This window comes from Chiroxiphia lanceolata, chromosome 8 (genome assembly GCF_009829145.1).
Source record: "Chiroxiphia lanceolata isolate bChiLan1 chromosome 8, bChiLan1.pri, whole genome shotgun sequence".
In the NCBI taxonomy this organism is placed as follows: Eukaryota; Metazoa; Chordata; class Aves; order Passeriformes; family Pipridae; genus Chiroxiphia; species Chiroxiphia lanceolata.
The window spans coordinates 29236089-29258979 of record NC_045644.1 but is presented as its reverse complement, the minus strand read 5'-3'; positions in this window follow the sequence as shown (position 1 = coordinate 29258979).

Sequence of the window (22891 nt, the reverse complement as noted above, 5' to 3'; positions counted from 1 at the left end):
GGTTTGCTCTGCGTCCTTTTATGAGCATGTCTTTTAAGTATGGAGTGTTTTTCTTGACTATAAAAGACTCAGCCTTCAATTTTAGAAATCTTTTTGTTGTAGCTTTAATCATTGAATTTTACTAGTTTCTCTGCATTTTCTAGAACAGTTTAAGAAACTTATTACCAATTCTATACTTTTATTTAGATTTGATGTACAGACTGGGTAGCTGTTGTAATTTTTATCTTCACTTTTCCTTACTTCGTCCCCCAGAACTTCCACTTGCAGTTCAAAGCACTATTTAAACATTTTCCTTATCTCCTCAGCCTTCTCCATAGTTTCTAAGACCAGTGAAGGACCCACAAAAGCACTATAAAAGAAAAAAAAATAGAAAAGAAAAAGAAAAAAAAAAAAAAAGACAGAGAGAGGAAAAAGTTCTCCCTGAGTAGGAAGTTTACCAAAGCAATGTCATCTGCTCCCTCTCCCCAGACATTGCAGTTCTTTGCTTCTGCCCATGCACAATTAAGGATGGCTGAGAAACAAATAAGGTAGCACATGATACATCTTTAACAACAGAAAGTAACCACAAATCCAGTATACCTCTCTTTGACAGCAGGACCTTAATAGAAAAGAGAGTGACCGAAATCAGTCCATCATGTCACATCAACACTGATATAGTGTAGCTCAGAGTTTCTTCCCTTTGTCAGAGGCAACGTCCTGAGCATAGTTTCAAAACTAGGTACCTAAATAACATAGATACTATTCAGGGCACCACAGTTCACTGCTGACAAAAAAATTCATGTATTTTTTGATTCCACCTAAAGTTGTCATGTCAGTGTCTTTCCTCTAAAAAGCCCTCAAGAGAATGCTCTTCACTTACATGTGACATGTTACTGCAAACCAGAAGTAGAATATACCTCCTATTTCTAATGCAACTGGCCCTGCCAGAAGCACTGTGGAAATAAGATACTGTCCTTTATTAAACCAAACAAGTTCCCAGACTCTTATATCTAGTGTTAAAATTTCTTATATATTTTAGAATTCTCCTATATTATTCCATGATTGAGCAAATCCTCTTTTGCAATACCTTTATGAGCTATAGCACTGTTGGCCCTGGGTCAGAGACAGGAGGAAGAGGAAGAAGTGCTTTGCTCAGCACAGACCGTAACATGAGAACTTGGCAGCTTCCTCGTGCTTTTTGCATTGCTTGACACTATCACCCCTCAGTTTATTTTACACCTGCACCTGTGCTGAGGGTCTGTTTGAATTCTGCACTAGTCCTAAGTTCTGGTTTGACAATTCTCTGAGCTGAAATAATATATTTATCTCGAGAGCAGGTCTTGCTGCCCTATTGAAGACATTCAGTCCCTAGTTGGCCTTATCCTGTAATAAGGAGGAAAGAACAATTCATCTTCCATGTTCATTCATTTATGCACAGATTCCTAATGAGGCTCCAGTAGAAACAGCCAATCTGCATCAGGTGAGACAACAGCTATTGCCAGGACAGGACCCTTGTGAGACCAGGGGTTCATTTCACGCTGTGCTCGGCTGGTGGTTACAGGAGTGCAGGTGGTTACTGAAGATGCTGAAAGTTAATTTAGCTCTGGGGGCTTCTAAAGAAGAAAGAGGAAAAAGCTGAAACCAAAAGAGCCTGAAATTAATTTTCTAAATATATCTGGGAGCTGTGCAGAGAATAATAATTACCAGAGAGTTGGAAAGTGTTAGTATTTTGCTTTATTCCAGTTGGAATATGTTGGGAATCTCCAATGGTCCAGGAGCCCAGAGCCCCAGACACATTGTTTTTTAGAGTTTTTAGATTTTTGTCTCTCCTCAGCCCACAGATGGAGTGAGAGGACCCAGACACATAGCTGACTTGGAAGTCTTGGTGGTAGTACCTTCAAGGAGATCATAATCTTGAGATCTTACACAGCAAAGCAAACTGATAAGGGGCCAGACATGACTCTGTGAGTCTCTCATGAATCAAAGTAGTTCCCCTGGGACAATTATATCCCAAAGAATCTGCACGTACGGACATACCTCTGTTGCACAGGGGGAGTTTGTACTGGGTCTAATCTAATGACACTCAGAAGCACTGACCCACTGTCACTGACCTCTGCAGGAACACACCTCTGGAGTGCTTCTTCAAAAAGAAAAACATCAAGGAAATATTTCCAATCCCTGCATAGACATTCAGAAACCTTCCTTCAAGTGCCAACACTTCCCCCTGTTTTAGGTTGCTGTTCACTCTAAGTATCCCTTTAGAGAGAGAAACAAAACTTTGAACACAAAGGAAAGGTCCTGAATCTTTATCTCTAATTATGTTATGAGGTCAGGGCAGAAGGACCTCTGGAGCACCTCAACTGGAGTCTCATCTCTCTGTGCCCAAGAAAGACCCCTTTGAAGCACTACCCTCACTCACTACCATTCCATTTTATTTGACAATTGCTGACCATCAGTGCCACAAGCACCTTTGAAACTCTAAGGTGCCCTTGAAAAAAACCCTGACAGCACCATCAAATGCAACTTAGGAAAGATTTCCCAGTAAACACAGCCATTTGTCACTGCTCTCCTTACAATCAGCCATCAACCAAAACAGCAAGCATTTTGCTTTTGTTCTTCCCTTTCAAAGAGAAGTTGCAAGTGCAAGTAAAAATATGAGGCTTAACTGGGTCAATCAGGTCAAGAAAAGCAGGAATAACCAAGATACAGAAGAAATGGCATGTGTATTTGCCATGGCCAAAGGGTAAGAGCAAGGCTCAGTGACCTCCTAAGGCAGAAGGGGGACAGTGAAGGGTGACACTGAGCTCAGACTCCACTCTCAGGTACAGGCGAGGCACCTGTGGTGAACTTGGTCTGATTTGCCTCAACACCCAGATTAAAAACCTGACAGAGTTGGAAACAGCCTTTGGTGGGCACTTGGCTCCTGTGCACCAAAAGAAAGCAGTATGGTAAGTGCCCACTTCCATTCAATTCACCTACCAGGCTTCCAGGAACTGTTTTTAAGAAGGGTCAGGTGAAGGCAGGTCAAACAGGACTCAGAGCCCCCTCTCTGCATTTACAGTGAAATGTTTCACACTCATGAAAACTACTATACAGTCGCTCTTCAATGTGCTTTTTCCTTCAGAAATCTCCTTTGTTCTTTTTCCTTCAGAAATTAGCATGCACCAAGTGACTAAGTCTATTAGAGAAAATTGACCCTGAAGTCATTTAGCTAAGGATTTGCCAAAGCCCAAAGGTATTTATTATTCTTATAAGCAATGAGGCATATGGTTGACTTTTCCAAAGGCCATTTCAGAAAGAAAAGTAAATGACCATTTCTTGAAATGGAAACAAGAGATATTTAAGAACCTTTAGTCCAGATCTCGGCAGGGAGATTTCGTCATAAGACTATACAAAAATGTACAAAATGTGGAAATTTAAATCTTGAGAGACCACATGCTGTGGCTTCTCAAAGGCTGCTGGTACTCTACCCATACTGCACAAGCACAGAAGTGGTCAGTGTTGACAGACAGGCAAGTGTTTGTCAAGTGGCTTTCAAACCTGTGCTCCAGAAGTTAAACAGAGATGGCTGGCAAAACCAAAGGAGGGTTCTTTATTTAAGAGACAACCAAGGTCTATCACCAAAGCCTGGAGAAATTTCAATTTGAGTGAAGTTTGTAACTCAGGTTTGAATCTGCATGAGGTTGGATTAGACAGTGGGTTCTGAATATTTACTTTTTTTTGTTTTGTTTACCAGAGTTCAAATCCTGTCCATGCTGTCAAATGCTGTTAAAACAGCGCTTCAGCAAAAGCATAAATCAAAAAATTTTCTTTGATGGAAACTTAACCAAAGCTAAACATCATTTGTTACCAAATAATGAAAGAGTTATAAAAAGCAAAAGAAATATAGAAGATACCATATCCTCTGCCTCAAACCAGAGCGATATCTCTCTGTATTTTATAACCTTCTAGTCATTAGTCAAGAATTTCAGAACTTCTTTGCACAAGAACAAAGTAGACAAGCCAAGTTTAAAAAAAAAAGTAAAGAAAAACGCTTGTGTTTTTTCAAGACTATTTTGATTGCTTATTTCTGCTTTGAAAATCAAGGAAGGCCAAACTTGCCTTTAAGAGATAGTGTAATAGACTTACAGAGTATAATGCAACATTATACTTTGAAAATAAGGCACAGTATATTTAATGGACAAACACATTGAACAACGTTATGAGCATAGCTATTGCTGAACTTTACTGTCTGTATTTAGGAAAGAGAAGTATAAAACAAATGATTTTTTTTTTGGTAGTAGAATAAATTTTATTCTCAAAAAAATCCACTGCTAGGTTTTTATATGGGCATAGAATACATAGAATAAAAGATGTTCTTCACATGTACTATACTCAGTTGGCTGCCTATGGCAGGAGTTGTTGCTGCCAGTTTTAAGGGCTACTTTCCCAGATTTTAAACAGCCCTGGTTAAAAAAATGAAGAGCAAAAATATCCAGACTAGAGAGTTGCACAGAGGAACAAAGCATGAAACAGTGTAAAGAATCCCACTGCTCGGAGGGAATCCAGAGACCCCTTTCAGTATGTGAAGATGTTTTGTGTACTGAAATATGCACTTTTCTTGGGGACTCTGAAAACATATTTGACATTTTTCTGGCAGATACAAACACTTCTATAAAAAGGGCTTGTGACCTGCTTGGCCAGTCGGTAGCCCTTAAGTTTAGAGCCCAGCTACTGATGCCTTTTCTGACAAAATAACTGCACTGCTCTTGTGTTTCCAGTGCTGTAGTCAGCCACCATCTTGCTGTAGTCAGCAAGAATTTTCACTGCTATGGAGAGCAACACTGGCCTATCTCGGAAGAAAGACAGAAATGCCTTAGCTTCTGAACTTCAAGTTATAAAGAATTATATTTTGGCATGCACACAAGAAAGAAAGAGTGCCAAAGCATGTTAAAATACCTACAACAAGAAAAACACAAAAGGTGTGGTTCTACACAAGAGGAACATTCACATGACATGGAATATTCCAGGCATGGCTGGTTCAACACACACTTTGCTTCACTGAAAATATTAAGAATGCACTGGGATGCCAAACCAAAATGCATTAGTTCCTATGGAATATCACTTGCTGTGGAAACTCTTGGAAATTTTACCGACATTTCTCCACCAGAAAATAACACTTTGTTAAAGCTCAGCTACTTGTGGGAAGAAAGTCACTTACAGCAAATTTTGTCTGTTGGATTTTTTAAAATATTGAAGTTGAAAGTGTGGACAATTATGACCCTGATAAATACAATTCCTTTTGATGAAGGAGAACAGCTCTTTTTTTTCAGTGTTGTAAATGAACTTGATTTACATGACTGTTGGGCATTTTGGACTCCTGAAAATTTCCAAGACAAGCTGTTCATCCTAATCTGAGATCCAGAACGAAAACTCATTTCCAAAATTCTTTGCATTAAAGGATTCACTTTGGCAACCAGTTCTGTTCAAAACTTTTCAGAGCCTGGTCAGCCTGTGAACCTGAGGAGCAATTCTGATGCACAAGCTTCTGCATGGCAAACTTAATTCATTTCAGCCCATTTCCAGTAGGAGAATTATTTGATTTTTAGGAGTCACTTCCCCTGCTCTACGCTCACAATGCAAATCACTTGTGAGTAATTCAGGATTAACTTTCTTTGACTCAAGAAACTTGTTAGGTGCAAGCCATTACAGTGTTCTTGAAATTGCTAATCTGGTGGTGCTAATTAAGATTTGCAAAGACTGTTGCAATATTCTAATTACAACACTACACGTCCTTTAAATCCATTTACTGTAGAACAAAGAGGGGTTTGCAATCCACACTTGGCACTACACTCAGCAGTATGCTATCACTTCCTCATGTTGAGATTATTTAAAAATTCCAACCATTAGACAGATGAAGGAGGAAGAATTGGAGAGAGCAGTAGATACTGGATATCAGGGTTATTTTAACTAACTCTGCTCCTGCGAAAAGTGTTCTTGCAATTATACATCAAGCTACTGTACCTGTTATAGGCACCCTCTAAACCCCAAATGCTCCTGGGATGACAGAACACTTTCCTCTCACCCACATGCTCCTGCTCTAGCCCCAGCAAGAGAACACCTCTTGGTCCTTGGGCTTGCAGGCTCTGACAGAGACCTGGAAAAGCTCAGTCTGGGCCTTTCACTGCCCTTTTAAATACCACCTCACAAGGGCACAGCAAGCAATGGAGCAGGTAGTGTCACTCCCTCCATGGTCCTCAAACACCTTTGCAGGCCTTTACGATTACCTACATTTACATTATTTCCTCATTACAAGAAAGCAAACTTTCCTCTCACCCTCCAGCACTCACTGCTCTTTGCAGAAACACAGCATTTTGCACAGTACATGACTCTGGCCTGGTTATTACTCACAGCAAGAATAAATTGGTCCTTCCTGGACTTCTGCAGGGTTGGCTCTCCAGCAGTTTGCAGTCACATATCTCCATCACACAAATTTGCAACACACAATCAGTGCTCTGCCCAGACAGCTGGGTGCAGGTACATTTCCTAGGACATACAGCTTTGAGGAACAAAATGTTCTTTCTTTCATAACTGAGATTTTATTGAACATTTAATTTAGCGATTTCTAGTTAAACTTAATGCTCCCAATCTAATATATCCCAAAGCCTCTGGCTTTCTTGCTCATACTCCTGAAAGTGGCAGGTTCTCAATTAATAGTATGCAATGTGGTTTCGGCTCATGGAATTTTAACCATCTCCTTCGTATCTTTTGCAATCATTTCTGATCTGGCAGAATTCAGAAGGCTTCATGTTAACTTCACCTCTTTTTGCCAAATATGCTTTGTTCTCAGCGTAGTAAGACATGCAGACGGGACAATCAACTTCACTCCCTTATTTCCATCGCTGTAAGCCTGCATGACCCACTTCATCTCACAGGTGTCAGAACAATTCTGCAGTTCTCACCACTCCAAAAAGTGGGTTAAAAGAGAAACGTCTCAAAGGAACAAACTGAAAATCTGAAGAAAAAAACCCACAGATTCAGTGTGTTCAAAACACTTTGTTTTTATTTCAGCTTCCCAATCACAAATTCACTTATATTTCAAACTGGAAAGCTCTCTTGACGTCCAAAATCTCCCTTTCTGTATGCGTTACAACTAAAATTAAATCCACTACAGTGTGAAAAGCAAAATGAAATGCAGTGCAAAGTGTATGGCTGGTGACACACCGAAGGGCTGGAAACCAGCATCTGAAAAGTTTTTTAACACTGCTGAAAAGAAGGGGAGGCAAGATCAGTTTGTGGAGTGTCAAAAAGTTTTCATTTACTACAAAATAAAATTATTACCTGGCACGCAGCTGTGAGTTAAGGATCAAGCAGGGAGGTGACGCTGTAGGAGTATGTCCTTTCAACAGAGCAATGAACTAATCTAGTTAACTAATGGCAGGACAAAAGGTAATTTGTTGCTAATCCTCTGATGTAGAGCTGTCAGAGGTGAAAAAAAGAGTAAGACTCAATACCAGTAATGTAACCCCCCACACTCCTCAGCATAGAACAAGGGACTCCCAGAGTGCACTCCTCCTGAATCTCAAAGCTATTAAAATACTACATACAGGTAAGTATAAAGAAAGCCAGGTTAGTCAGGTGGCCACTCTGTGTATCTAATGACAGTTGTCTTTTAATGTTTCTCTTATTTCTGTCATTTGCAGTGTTTTCAACCATTTTGTTTGGAGGAAGATGAAAAAGAACAAAGAAAGGGGAAAACCAAGCAAAACAAGAAAGTCCTCAGCATTATTTCTATCCCACAATTAATATTGATTCCTTTTTGATTTTCATAGAAATTTGTCAGAATCCTGTCAGTGTAAGATTGATTTCTGTGCTTCTGGGAATGGTAGGTTATCAATATAATTGCTACCATCAGTGCGTTTTCACAATCCTTCCTGACATTTCTGCTCCAGTGGCAAATTAGTGTCATGTTGACTATTTGACTATTTCCTCACCTAAACCAGCAACCCGTGCTCGAGGATTTTATTTTTTTGTTTTTCCTCCCCAATAGCAAAGGCAAACACTCCAGCCCCAAAGCACCATCTTTCTATTATTACTGAATACTACAGAAGCATAAACCAAAAGCCTAAAAAAACCCCAAATATCTTTCTCAGACTTATTTCAGCAGGTGGGTTTTTTCCAGATAGCAATTCTGTATGTATGCAAATTGCAACTTCACAATTTTTTACCTCTTCTGAGAGCAGAGGGAATGCAGTGAAAGTCAAAGCTTATGCTGCATTACAGCACTTTACAGGTAAATAACAAAGCAGCAGAGTCAGACTGGTGTTGATCCTGCAGAGAAACCAAGCATGTGTTGCAATCAAATCCCAGAGGTGCTGAGCAGCTCCAGCCCCACAGGAGGTTTCTGATGCTCGTCTTTCTGCATCAATCTACTGAAATGTGATCAATCCCCTAATAACTAACACCACTGCACAGTGGCCCTCCTGCTCCTCCAAGCTTGATGACCATCCCCGCTCCAGTTTTCTTAGTCAACTTGTTTCTCCAGCTTTCATCGTAACTTGTACACAAACTCTCCCTTCCCAGGGGCCTGCAGATAGTGAATAAAAGGATCTGCAGCTCACCAAACAGATCATGCACGGGGCTTGACTTACCAGCCTGTCCACAAGAGATGTTCATCATTACCCTTTCATAAAACGGTATCCAGATTTTCATCATTCTATGTATGTTATTAGAGGAGACAGCATGCTGAGGAAAGAAAGCACTCATCCACACACAAACCAAAACCAAAGCAGCTCCCTAAGGCTGAGCCAAGTTTATTTATGACCTTCTTGCCAACTCCCACCAAGAGAAAAGCACACCATAAGGGCTACCTGAGGACCTATTAAAGTCACTGGGCTTTGGAGAAGGTCTTTAATTCCAGCCATCACAGCTTACCTGTGTAAGTAAGTGAGGTGCCTTGGAAACATCACATCCTACAAGTCTCAGACTCCTACTTCAGTGGAGCTTTGATTCACCTCTCAAGTGCTAAAGGATTTAGGATCTCCATTGAGAAGCAATAGTGGGGGAGCTTTACTTCTGTGGTATCCAAACCTTTGCAGTAGCACATCCTCTAAAATACAGCTCAGAAATCTTCCATGAGAAAAAAAAACCAAAAACAAAACCAAAACAAACCCAAAAAGAAGATGCTGTTCTTTCCCTTTTCCATCTGAGGATTTATTGAAGCAGAAAATTTCTATGAGAAAATATGAGTTGGAGAACAAAGTATTGCTCAAGACAGCATTCTAAATGGAGACCAGTGCTTAGCTTCTGAAAAAAAAAAAAGTCGGGACATACAACTGAGTAGGACATGGCTTAAACTCCAACCTGTTTGCCAAAAAGGCATCTGTTAGTAACATGCCATCCTTATCCCTGGGATGCTCTAAATTCCTGTGCTCTTTCCGGAGACCTCCCTCAGGCATCTGAACATTCACATACCTAGTTTTAATTCCAGACAACTCAAAAAAACAAGTGGTGAAAATTTCAGTGGAAGTTTGTTTTCAAGCTCATCCCAGCTTTATACTTCTGTCATTTCTCTGCCTCTCAGAGAGCCTTTCAGGCCTCTCCAGCCAGCCCTGACCATGCACAGCTGCAGGCGCATACTACAGTGTGGGCAACAACATGTAATTCATCTGATGATAATGGGTCTGGCACCAATAATACCCTTATTGTGGTGAACAGGAGCTCACAAAGTCTCTGATAAAACCCTGCTTGGCTCTGTGAAGCACAGGGTTCCTGTAAATCTCTGTAATAGGTATAAAGGTGGCCTGAGCCAACTCAGATAATACAGTTTGCTGACAGCCCAGGATACAAGCTGAGCTGAAGCTGTACATGGCACCAAGGTGCACACCATCTCCTCAGCTTTGCAGTAGCTGCATAGCCACAAATGATTTACCCTGTGTTCAGTACAGAACAGTTGTTTGCAAGGAGGAGGCTCATTTAAACTTTAGCAGGGGTGGTGAGCAGAACCCTCAGCACTGTTTTGGGCTGCATAGACCTCTGCACCTGAGAACTGCTTTGACAGCCGCTATGGTATTACAAGGTTAGACAAAAATTCTCTTTCACTGAACTCCTGACCTATCAAACACACATTTACAACAGATAAATATGTACAGCATAAACAAGTCGGAGGGATTACCAGGATTAGCCACAGTCTCCTCTGCTACTGCCAACCTTTCAGACAATCCCTCCTACAGAGCGAGGGCAGCCACCACTGATGCATGGTACCTGTAAATCACATCCACTTGATGAACAAATGCACTCACTGGAAAATGTCAAAGACATATGTAAAAAAGGTTTTGATATCTGCTTCTTCCCCCTCCTTGCCAAAAGGAAAATATTGGAAATGGTGCATGCCTATGAACAGCATCACAAGGTGCCACTGCTGGGCCCAGCTCCGTCCTGTAGCTGACAAACCAATTTCAGTACCAATTTCAACCCCTGAACACTTTAGCTCTCCAAAACACTGGAGGCACCTTCACTTTGGGAAAGCTTACAGAAGTTGTCCTGCATCTAGTTTTTGCTGTCTGGAAGGGACTGGGTTGGAGAGCCCTGTGCAAACATTTGGCAATTGACTGCTTCATGCTCCAAACCACAGGATGGAGAGGAAACACCAGAGGCTGCTGCCAGCACTGGAGGTTAGCTTCAAACCAATTAAATTTTGTTTGGTTGGGTTTTTTTCTCTCGGTTTTGGGTGGGTTTTTTAGGTGGGTTCAGTTTTTTAATTTGTTTTTTATTTTGTTGGTGTTTTTTTTTTTAAACTGGAGAACTTGGCAAGTTTTGTTCCTATCCATTACAATGTTAACAAATAGCTCACAAGCATCGCATAGTATTTGGGGTGACTTTGGGTGTTTCTGTAACAAGTGACTGTGGTTAATTAGAAAGAGCCCCCTGTTCAGAAAACTCGAGGGGTTTATCTTCTGTAAAATAATATAAAATAAATACTTTTCTATAATATATAGATATGGACACACACATCCACACCCACACACCACTAATGTAACAAATAATGCCTCATTTATTAATATTCTACAGTAGTTAGGCTTGTCTAGTGAAGCATTAATATAACATTTCTCAAACAAAGTTCTTGTTCTGCTTGATCTATTTTGTAAATGTTTGGTAATCTATCTTGATACACTCCTGTCTGTCAGGGGCTGCTGCCTACTTCATGCTTTTGCTAGACGAGGCAGGCAGCAGCTCTGTGAGGTACCTTCCTGGGACACTGTAGCCCTTCTTCCTTCATTATACATGAGAACAGTTTCACTGATTATGAAACTCATGTGAAACATCAATAATTAGAAGCAATATGCAGTATTTATGGTCAGCATTTAACAGTATGTAAAGAAATAGCGATGCTTAACATGAACTAGAAAAGTCTCCAGTCTTTCTTTCCTAAGGGTGAGTACAAGCTTTTCATCAAGGATTTAATACTGTAAAATTACAGGATAACTTGCATGGAAACAGATGGCTTCATTTTGAAATTAATTTCTGCTATATATACCTTTTTGGCACCATTTTTTTGAGGAGCTTTTTTGGTCCTACTAATTTTGGATTTTACAATCTAGGTTAATTGTATTTCTTCATCCAGTTACTATAAATCAATGGTGTCAAATTTGACAGACACATAACACGATTCACCACGGATATTTTCAGAGAAACTACTTCACTAAATTCCCTCTGTGAGGTTTGCTGTACATCTTCCAAGATGCTGGCTGTCCATTTTTGTTTTGATTTCTCAAGAAAATAATAAAAACTTGTTGTTTGGGGTTTTTTTCTATGAAAACCATGACAAGCCTCTCAATTCTTCTAAATCACTGAACTGCTACCACACTTCACTACCTCAAGACTATAACAACCAAATAACAACCCACAAGACGTACCTGTGTAGTCAGACACCAAGTTCCTGACATATCACACCATTCAAAACCAGTGACTGTGATAATATTCATGGCGTTTTGGGAATCTTCTGGAGTAGACACTACTAATAGGTGACTTCCAGCACGCCAGCTATGCAGCTGGTGCCATACAGCCTGATATCAAGGCCTGTGTTCCTAACCAGACAACCTACCTTCAACTAAAGGAGCAATGCCCAAGGAAAAAACAGTGATTAGAGAAAGAGGTAGGTGGAGATGAGGATTTGAGGAAATAAAGCACTTCAGCCACCTCTTGCTTCCTTTCCTCCTTCCTCTCTTCCCAGTTGCTGCAGGTACCTGTCACTTCTGCATTTCACTTTTAATGGACTTCAGTTGTTCTGAACCCCTTTTCTCAGTAGGGAAGTGCAAATAATAGAAGTTGCCACCAGTGCTATAGCAATGAGTTGTAGCTGGCCCCACAGCAGAGCCAAGATGGGAAGGGGGCACTGTCAAGGCAGGGACAGGTGGGCATGGCTGGACTGAGTAGCATTAGGCTGATACAAAGTCAGTAAATAAGATTTCTCTCAACATCATTATTTTATCTCATGTCCTGCTCCTCTACTCTCCTTCAAACACATCAGACAGACAGCCTAGAAACTTTTTTCAAGGACCTTCAGGTCTGACCCACAAGAATTTAATTTGTTGACCTCAAGCTACTGTCTGCCTCCTGAAAATGACCACAGCAGGACCTGTGACAGGCTTGGCCAATGGACAGGACACAGAGTGCTCACCATGTCACTTAATACTTATTAACAACAGGCTAAAATCAAGTTCCTCAAAAGCACCTACATCCTTCTGATCAAACAGGAAATAGAAATCCAGGCACTTCAGCACACTGGGGGTTAGGGAGGATTAGAAAATCAAGAGGCAGAAAGAGAAATTATTTCACTGGCTTTTTTCTTGCTATAACTTCAACTAAGATAGACCAAATTTCAGAGAGCAGGAACTACTAAGACAAGTTCCCTTGCACAAGCATAGATGTTGCTGCACAGGGAGGGGTAGGAGGACAGGGTATAGCTGTCCCTCTTGGCTGGGCTGCACAGCTCCAGCCAGGACCACATGGTGTTCCCCTGAACAGCATCCAGACATAGAAGGAGTACTTCTGAACAGCCACAAGAATCTGGGAAAGGTAAAGCAAAGGTACCTGCAACAGGGTAAAAGAAAGGAAGGAGCTGGATGGGGAAGTCAGCCAAATTAGTTTTGACACTAATGTAAGCTGTTGTTTTTCCCCTCACACAAGCTCCCTCTCCAAAGGGCAAGAAGCCTGCAAGGCAGTTGCTTAGCTACTATACCTGGACTTTGTGCAACTTCTAATACTCCTTGCCATCTGCTAACAGAATTTCACTGTAAGAGTTCCTAAATTACCTATACGTGCTGTGAGTGGTATCTTTTTCATGCAGCCTGATAGCTCAGTCACTTAAAAACCAAACTGCAGTTGCTACCTAAGTTTCTGTATGTTGGCAGCAAATTGAAAGTAAGAAATGAAGCCAGGGTTTGGGGTTTTAAGAGACATGATTTGTGGTACGCAAGAGCTAGGATTGTGCATGGTGTGCTACTGAGCCTGTTCCTCAAAGGAACACATTCTTTGGGGTTTTCCTCCTACCCCAATAAAAGTCATTGAGTTCTTCCTTTTTGATGACACTAGCATAGTTTCCTTTGAATTCTCAAGTAGCTTGCCCTTCCTAATACAAGTGCTTCTGCACAGAAAAACAGGGATGATTTTCAGAGGAACTTTAAAGCTGTAGAAAGTTAGCCTCCCTTTCCGAGGAAAAGCAAATCTCCTGGTTGTGAGCCAAGGTCATTTCTAATCAAAGAAGGAGACACAGATCGTGGGGAGAGATACCTGTTTTCAGGGAGTCAACACCCCTTGGCATGTGAAAATAAACAAATGGGGATTGCATTTGACATCTCCTCTACTTTTTAGTGAAAAGAGAAAAGGACCCTTTTTCTGTGAGAGGCCCTATTTAATTTTTCCTTTGTGCAAGACAGTTTCAAGTGAGGTGTATTAATTGTTTCTTCCTGCATGTACTTAAAGAACTACCGTATTCCCCATGTTTTAAATATACTGTGTGAAAATCTGTGTACAAAGGCAGTCACATGCACAGGTAAAAAGATTACTTTTGGGGAAGAGTTTCACCATGAACTCAGTATGAAACAGTCCCATGTTTTCCATCTGGACATATCTACCTAGTATTAAAAAGGATTGGAAAAGTAGAGCAGAAGAGGTGGATGGCCTTTAAGATTTTGGGAAAGATTGAAAGGTATGGTTCTTTGTCAGTGAAGTAAGATCAGTGTTTGGAATTGACTTCTACAGATTTCAGGCCTGGGTGCCTTGAAACAAGAGTGGTCACTTCTCATTCCTGTTTGACCTTGAGATCATAGTTGCTAAAGCAGCATCACTGTGTTTCTGTTAGTAATTGACAGTCGCTGAGCTGAAGTTTAAGCTACCATGAAGACTGAATTACCACTCAAGTCTTATAACAAATTGCAAAAAGTAGCTAACTAGCCCATATTACTGCGTAAGAACTAAAGGTTAAAAATGGCAGCTTCTACTCTTTGGGTTCATAAGTTACCTGATGCACTGAAAATAGAATCAGTATTGACTTTAGCATGATACCGCCTATCGCGAAGACCTTCCCCAACTATGAGGAGCTCTTATACGGGAACTCTGCCTTTTTTTTTTCCTGTATTTTATTTTAAATGTTGCATAAAATATGAAATGATGCTTGAATGTTTTACATGGTGTTCCTTGCTAATTCTGCAGTATTCTAAGAAGTATTTCACAGCAGCAGAAACTGAAGTTTCTGTAGTTATATGACTCCAGAAATAGAAGAATCAGACCAAGAAAATAGGATGTATTTTGTGGAATTGAAGTGCACCTCAGACATAGTTTACCTCTGCTCATGGAAGCAAGCCAGCTTCCACTTCACTAAAACCAAGAAAGCTGAAAGGAGAACCGATAGACTTCATCTGCTGTCTACTCAAATGCATTTTGTAGTTGCAAGCTATAATCTACCACAAATAGCCACATTTAAAGAATGCAATTACACGGAACAAAGCTGATGACTCTTTCAATGCTCACAGATCATTAGAAAATGGTAACCAGTTGCAACCTATTATTTCTTCACACCAGAGGAGTAAATTGATTATGTGTCGTCTTATTTTCTGTCACACATAAGTGGAAGTGTGCTTATAAAGCTACTCAAGCCTTCCAGCTCTAGCCCTGATGTTCACAGGGCAGGCATACAGAAGGAAATAAGCTGGTTTGGGGATGCTGGCAGGCCCCAAGAACTCCATTTCCTGCTGTAGACACTAATACCCTGTAGAGCTGAGTAATAATTACAACATCATTAGAGATGCACCAGCTTGCCCCAGAAAACAGATTACTGTCCAGAATTAGGGCTAACAAATGGTTTAACACACTAGTAGTGCATTAAGCCTAAATCCAACCCCAAAACCTAATAAGACAGTTTCTGAATGAGGCTGAACTTCGTACACCTTCATTTTTTTGCCATCTTCTTTCATAAAAAGTAATGTGATTAACACTGAAGGATCTCCTTGCCATTTATTGCACAGTCAGTCTCTCACTTCAAAGTGAAGCAATCAAGAGTTTACAACAAATGCTGACCATCAGGTGACTTTCTAGTTCTTTTCCTTTCTAATGACTGATTTTTCATCATGCATCCATCTCACCCAACAGAAGAGAACTTAAAGCAGCTTGGCCTCATTTAAAAATGTTTTCTGTGCGAAGGTTGGTGACATCACTCTGGTTTTCCAGGGAAACCAGAAAATAGTTTAGGCTCCAGGTTTTACAGCATCCCAAAAGAGTGTGCTTGGGTGACTCCCAGACCATAAGCTTTAGTAATTAAATTCTGAGGTGTTTGCTACCATCATCTAAGTATCTGTTCCATTTACTTGGAAGCAGCTATTCCATCTCCTGCAGCCAAAAACGACTCCAGTGTCTTTTCCCATGTGGTTCAGCTGCCCTCAATGATGAAGAAATTTGGTCATTCGTTCAGAAGGAAGGTTTACTGGACAGAAAATATTCCACCCATGTTTCTTTTATTTCAGTCCTGTTATTAATTGTCAGTACAGGAAAAAACTGACAACTCTGCTATAATTTTCCCAATACTTTGCATTCTAAGAAAACTGGATTTGTTCCCCATTTTAACTGTGGGAAAAGACCTCCAGTAGTGATTAAACTCACTCAACCCCAAACTTCACATAGGCACCATGCATTTTAAAAATTCTTCACTGAACTTGTAAAACTTTCAGAAGAAAAAATTTTGACCATGAGTTAAATTATCAAGTAGTTCATGTACAGTAAAGACAAATATGCACAAAAGAAGAAAACCCAAAACCAAATAAAAATAAAACAAAATAAACAGCAAGAAAACCAAACCACTCCCAGAATCTCGCTTTAAAAATAAAAACCAGGGGGAAAAAAAGCCAACCTCACAAAAAAAAAAAAAAAAAAAAAAAAGTCAAAATGGTCCCTTTAAATTCTGATAAATCTTGGGTTACTTCATGCAGCTCAAATTAACAAAGTCACGGGACTGAAGTGACCTGCTCCCTGCTCAGGATCCTCCAGCATTGCCAAGGCAGGTCACAGCCTCCCTGGAGCTACACTTCTCACCAGCAATCTCGGGCATCGCTCTGCCTGCGAAGCAGGTGCTGCTTATCTCTGGTGCAAGATTCTGTCCACAGCGATGACCTTGAAAAGTAATTTTGTTGATCACTATCTGTTAGGGCTGAGACTAAGTAAGAGCACACACTGCTGGGGAGGCTGCAAAAGCTACCAGGCTGGTAAAGACCATGGTTTTACTGTTTCTTTTGTCTTTTACTCTTTAACTGCTACAGCTATACAACCAATTCAACGCTTTTTACCTCTAGTTTGCAACCACTTGTACATATCAATACTTTTACCTGTCTGAAAAATGAAGGTTTATTGCACTAAGCTTGGCTCTGGAGCCCGGCTGAGACACTCTTAAGGAAACAGGGAAGCAGCAATACTCTTACCTTGCACAGAGCAGGCCAAGCTACCAACTTTAGAGAAGAGACACAGAATAGCTGCAGAAGTCATAATGGGCCTTTAAGAGATACCAAGAAAAACTACTGCTTCCACTACCCATTCATACAGAGGGAACTTTATCCTGGAAATCTGGAGATGGTGCATCTCAAAGATCAGTTCTCTTCCTTTTAACCGACCTGCTTGCTTGCAAAAAAAGGTTAAAAACAGTCTCTCTTGGAGGAAACGCTAAATTCCCCGGTGGATTCAGAGAAAGATTTGTTTCAGATCAGTAATTTCAAGCTTTTCAGAGGAGAAAATATTGCAGCAAGTAAAACCTTGGGAAAAAATAAAAAAACATTACTTTTTAAAAATACTTAAATAAGTACTTTTTATAAAACGATTTCACAGAACAAAACCGAATAAAATACTGTTACAGAAACGTATTTTCCAGATATCATGGTGGTATGGTCACAGCTTCATTACTGTCACAAAAAGCTTAATTGCAATAGACTTTTCCCAGCTCTATATCCCTCTCACTTCCCATGCATACAGCAGTGTTAAACATAAAATAGAATGGCTTCTCTTCAGGAAGTGTAATTAAATAAAATGGGAATATAACTAAGGAAATGAGCCCTTTAAGATTCATTTAAGAAACAGAATACTGGTGCTGGGAATCTACCAAAGACTGTAAATCCTGGCTGAAGAACAAGCATAGGGACTTCCAGAGAGATTGTTGGGAGTCTTTTTTCTTGCAGAACAAATAAATGATTGATAAAGGTAGACAGAAAATGCTACTCCAACAGAGAGACTCGAATACAGAACCTGCTCAGGGAATTTTAACACTCACTCTTTGGCTTCTATATAAACAGAATATTAGTTATTAATTGCTCCATTCTCCAGGAAACAAGTTTCTTGCAAAAAGATAGTGCCTCCCAGAAACACCAAGCTGAATTAGAGATGCTGGTGCCAAGTCTTTGCCTGCTCTTAAATCACCTCAGATTCAGTTAACCATTGGCATATGTGAACAGAAGGTAACTCAGCTATAGTTTCACTCTTTTACCTTCTGAGGCAAGAGCTGAAACCTCTATTTGTATAATCCTCCAGGGCATTTTTCCTCATTTTACACAGAAATTGTTTTTTTTTTCATGTTTAAGAACCATGATAACTCATATTACTATACTGGCTCTGTGTATAATAGGGATGGTTGTATTTTCTTAGTTCTTAGCCTGTGAAAGTAACCCACTATTTTCTTAGTCCCTAGCCTATGGGAGGACTGTGAATCCCACAAAAGGTCAGATTTCACAGCCAACATGGAAATCCTTTCAACAAGATCGCCCTGAAAAAAATTAAATACATATATTTTAATATAGATATCTCTCTCCCCATTAACAATCAGCTTCGTCAGTGACCAGGAGGGCCAACTTTGCCATAGAGAGCTGCACTGGGATAGAGAGAGCAACATCTATGAACTATTTCTAGTTAGAAAGAAAACTGGAGCCAAACCAAGTGACAGATGGGGCCATGATTCTTTACTTTGGCCAGGACAGGGAGGTTACAGCAGTTAACAAGCTATGAAGGCAGCATTTCGGTTTTTCATTCCAAGTAGACAATGGTTCCCACATCCAGCTCCTCCATAATTAACCTTTATAGCATAAAGCTTATAACCTGCCTCGAACTAAAAGAATCTGGTGACTTTGGTAGGCAACAGAGGCAATACTACAGAGGACAATTTCTGATATTCTGGAATGAACTTGTCATTATATTTGACTAAAAACGTTTCACCTTCCTTCTATAAGAATCACTGCTTTGTAGACCAGGGCAGGGAGTCTTCAGCAGCAGCTGTCATGAAAGAGGCTTTATTCCTCAGATTAGCTACTGGTACAAATAAAAATACTTTGCCTAGAAACTGGAAAGGGTTTACCCCAAACCCACAAATCATTTAAGGCTTTTATTTAACAAAGAAAACACTGAAATAATCTAGACATACAGTTAGTGACAATAGCTAAAAGGATAGCAAGATATGCAAGGTAGGAAGGGGAAGAAGCTTCAAATCTAAGCAGCCTATAAGGAAAACAAAACCACTTTCTAGCCTTCTCAGATTTTCAGCAGCACCTGACAAAAAAATCCTTCCTCACAATGACCATCAAGGGACAAATACGCTGCTTGCCATTTTCTCTGCCTCAGTGCCCTTGGCCGCTCTTGACTCAGCAGCACAAAGTGAGGTGTGGGTTGGATTCCAGCTGGAAACTCACAGGGGCACAGAAGGATCATTACCCTTGCACACTCCTGTCAGAGACCTCCATCTAGCAGTAAAACAGCGTGTTCTCACCACGACAATCCACCCCTGCCACACAGGTAACCCATCAACATAACAGTCACTAAAGCCACGTGAAACAAACCCATTTTCTCCCCAGTTGTACAGGCCAATCTTAGCTCAAAGCTGTGCAACCCAAACTGTCAGGCTTCAATTTGGGATTTAAATACTGCACTAGGGGGAGCATGCAACATCGGTGATCCTCTGGGCTCCAGTCCTTAGCACACATTCATCTCCTGGAAATAAGAGCTTCCAAAGTCTACTGTGAGGGATTTAACTAGGCTGCCGCCTTTATACAGTTGTTTGAAATAAAAAACACTGACACCACCACAAAGCCATCTGATTCAGGCTGGACAAATAACGGTTCCTGGAAACCAATATCTGCTTGAAACAGTTTTAGCTTTATCATGAACTTTACTTAAAATTATTCAGTGCATCACTCGAGAAGTGTGGTGAAATGTCATTACTCTCTCCAAAATACAGAGCAGCTCTGAGTGACAGGCCATGATTATATCCTTCCAGACAAGAACACAGAGAAAGGTAGTTCCTCTCTCAAATCCCTTCTCACGGGGAGACTGGCTCAGGTCAGAGCTAGCAATTCCTTTGGACCAGAAATCTCCAAAGGATCCACTAACATGGTTCAGAGCATGGGCAGAAGCTTTATGGGGTGGGAGACGTCTACAGATGGCGAAAAGATGGAAATTAAAGTGAGGAACCCACAGTGATGTACAGCTGGACCAAGGAAGGAGGATCCTGTTTGCTACTCATTTATCCCTCACCAGCAGTTTCTGCATAGACTTCACACCCACGAGTTGTGCATTCCTGACCAAACCAGCGACAGGCATGACCAGGACACACAACATCACGCCGAGGGGAAACATGAGCCAGGGCAGGAGCAGAGCCTGCAGCCCTGCAGACCCTCTGCACACCCTCAACCCTACAGCTCAGTGGGTTCTCGAGGCTCTCAGAGGCAGCCCCACTGCAACCTGCCAGGGAAGCCATCACTGAGCAGGAAAACTCTCAGATCTTGCTCTTTTTTCTAGTCCCCTCCTCCCAAATTACCAGCAAGGCCAGTGCAGCAGGGTTTGTACAGGAACAAGTGCATAGAGGGGCTGGCAGGCGGCAGGGCAGACAAAACCCCTGCACTCGCCCCTCCATCTTTTCAGAAGGAAAAAGCCATACTTCTTAAATCTAGTGTCCTTTTGAAAGGGTCACAAAAGATGATCCAGTTGATATAACAAAGGTGGTTTTTTTAAAAAAAAAAAAAAGGCATTTGAAGCTGTTTCTCAAAAGTGGTTCTTACTGTAACTCAGTTGTTAAGAGACAGCAGAAGATCTTTTCTCGGATTAAGAACAGATTTATCTTTCGGCATCTTACCTCTTTACACATGACTAAAAGATGAAAAAAAAAGGGTAAGCAATTAGTCAGTTTTCGAAGGAAGTGCATTGCAAGAAAAAGCATTTCCTAGCTTTCTAATCAAAAATATTATTCCAGTTTCATATTTCAAAAATGGAGGTATCCATTCTGAAGTTCTAGAGAAAAACAATAGCTTTTGCTATATATAAAAAATCTCAAGGATACATCTCAAACAGCAGTAAAAGATGAATCCATTTCTGACAAAGGTAGGATTTATTTAATATACCATCAAATCACTTGTTTTTTAATTATTTAGCATTGAAAGAAGGAATTGCTGTATATAAGTACATATTTCAATTAAAATCCACCGGAATGTGTCAGAGCACTTCCAAACGCATCTATATTTTAGTAATGGATCAGTGATATATCAATTATTACGTACCAACAATCCAATTAAAAATACATTCTAAATAAACAGCCTGGCCCAAATCCAAATTTGCAGACTATTTAAACAAGCTAATGGAAACATTAGGTGCCAGGCTGCATATTTTGTTTTCTAATTAAGGTAGTATTTGGCTGACATAGAACCAATTTACATGTAAAAGCCAAACAATTAAAAAAGTCACACAACTAAAACTTCAGCATTTCACACATGCAAATTTAACTATCCAGTAGAAAAAAAATCCACACAGGCAAATAAGGCTGAGTTACAAAAAAAGAGCTAGAGACATGTACCCAGCCTGTGTCTTCATCCATGTCTTATAACTCTCACAATAAAGCTTGAAAAGCTAAGACATCTTCTTGCTCACATAGATGATTATTTAGATGTAAACCTGTTAATACACTGTATTTAAGGAAACAAGTTGCAAAACTTTACTAGTTACACAGAATTATCCATAGACATCCAAATTCAGATTTTAAAAGGATTTTACAATTCATATTCTACCGAATTTCCCCCCTCGCTTCTCTCCCTCTCATTTTTCTACTCCCTCAGCTGCACATCAGCCAGCAAGAATATAGGTATTCTTAAGTTCCCAAGTTACTTTGTGAAAAAATAAGTGACTCCAGTGGAAGAAATATCATTTATGTGAGCCATGTCAAATGTAGAGCAGACCAATCCCTCAGGAAGGAAAGGATTTTCATGCAGGCAAGTCCTAAAAGGAAAAGCAAGGAGCAATTAGAAAGCTCTCCTGGATAACTGTGGCTGGGACTGTTGAAGTACATGGGAAGGACAAAAGAAAAGGCCTAGTCAGAAATCTCATCTTCCTATGGCAATAAGGCAGACTTTCAGCTCCAGCAAATCTTGTTTACAAATAAGTCATTATTCACCTGCAACCCCAGCAAAGAGTCATACCTGGTGTGTAGGCAAGCAGAACATCACTGCACTGGGATGAGTGCAATGCTTCTCCTTTTCCACTGATTTTCTTTTCCTTCAGTTATAACCCGACAGGGGTTTTATTGTAGATGGAAAATTTGAGAGAATTGCTAACTGTGCCTGTCACAGTGCAGAGGGGTCAAGCCTCGAGGTGACATAATTAGGCACTACGTGATACATCACATTTCATAGCAAATTATCCTCATTTACGCCACCCATAGCAATACATCAAAGTTTTTGGTTCTCTGGGAAGTTGAGTAAGAACAGATTATGAGTGAGTCACAAAAATGACAGATCCTGCAAGATGCAAAATAATTCCCTGGTGTTAAGGCTGAGACCTTGGGACATTATTCTTCATCACGAGATCAAGAAAACTTACACAACCCACAAAGAAACAACAAAAAGTCAGATCTTACAGTGTTCCCCCCCACCCCCTCCCAGTCTTCATGACACAGGTTATCACAGCAACCTTAAAGAAAAAATGCTAAGAAAAGCCAAAGAAACATGGCACATTTCATCTCTCCCCTTCCAAGATAAAAAAAAAAAAAGACAAAAAAAAAAAAGACATTTCAAACACTTCACAGCAAAACCAAAAATTCTACCTAAAGAGACTAACACAACATTTTAATTCCAAGGTTTTCAGACAGGCAGAAGGACCCTATTTTGTGTCCCGTTCCTCAAAAGTGCTTTCACTTTTTCAGCCAGATCAGTTCACTTACACAAGATAAGTCTTTGTACTCTTTAAATTATTGCACTTTGAACGATAGCTGCAATACAGCAAATACAGATAAAAATAAATATTCCTTCCTATTCCCATTGCAAAATAACATTGCCTGTGTTTATGTGCTAAGAAATATTGAAAAAATATGTATGCAATATCAGAAGCTGCATGAATTATTATAGAATATAGGTAATATTTACTACAGTTT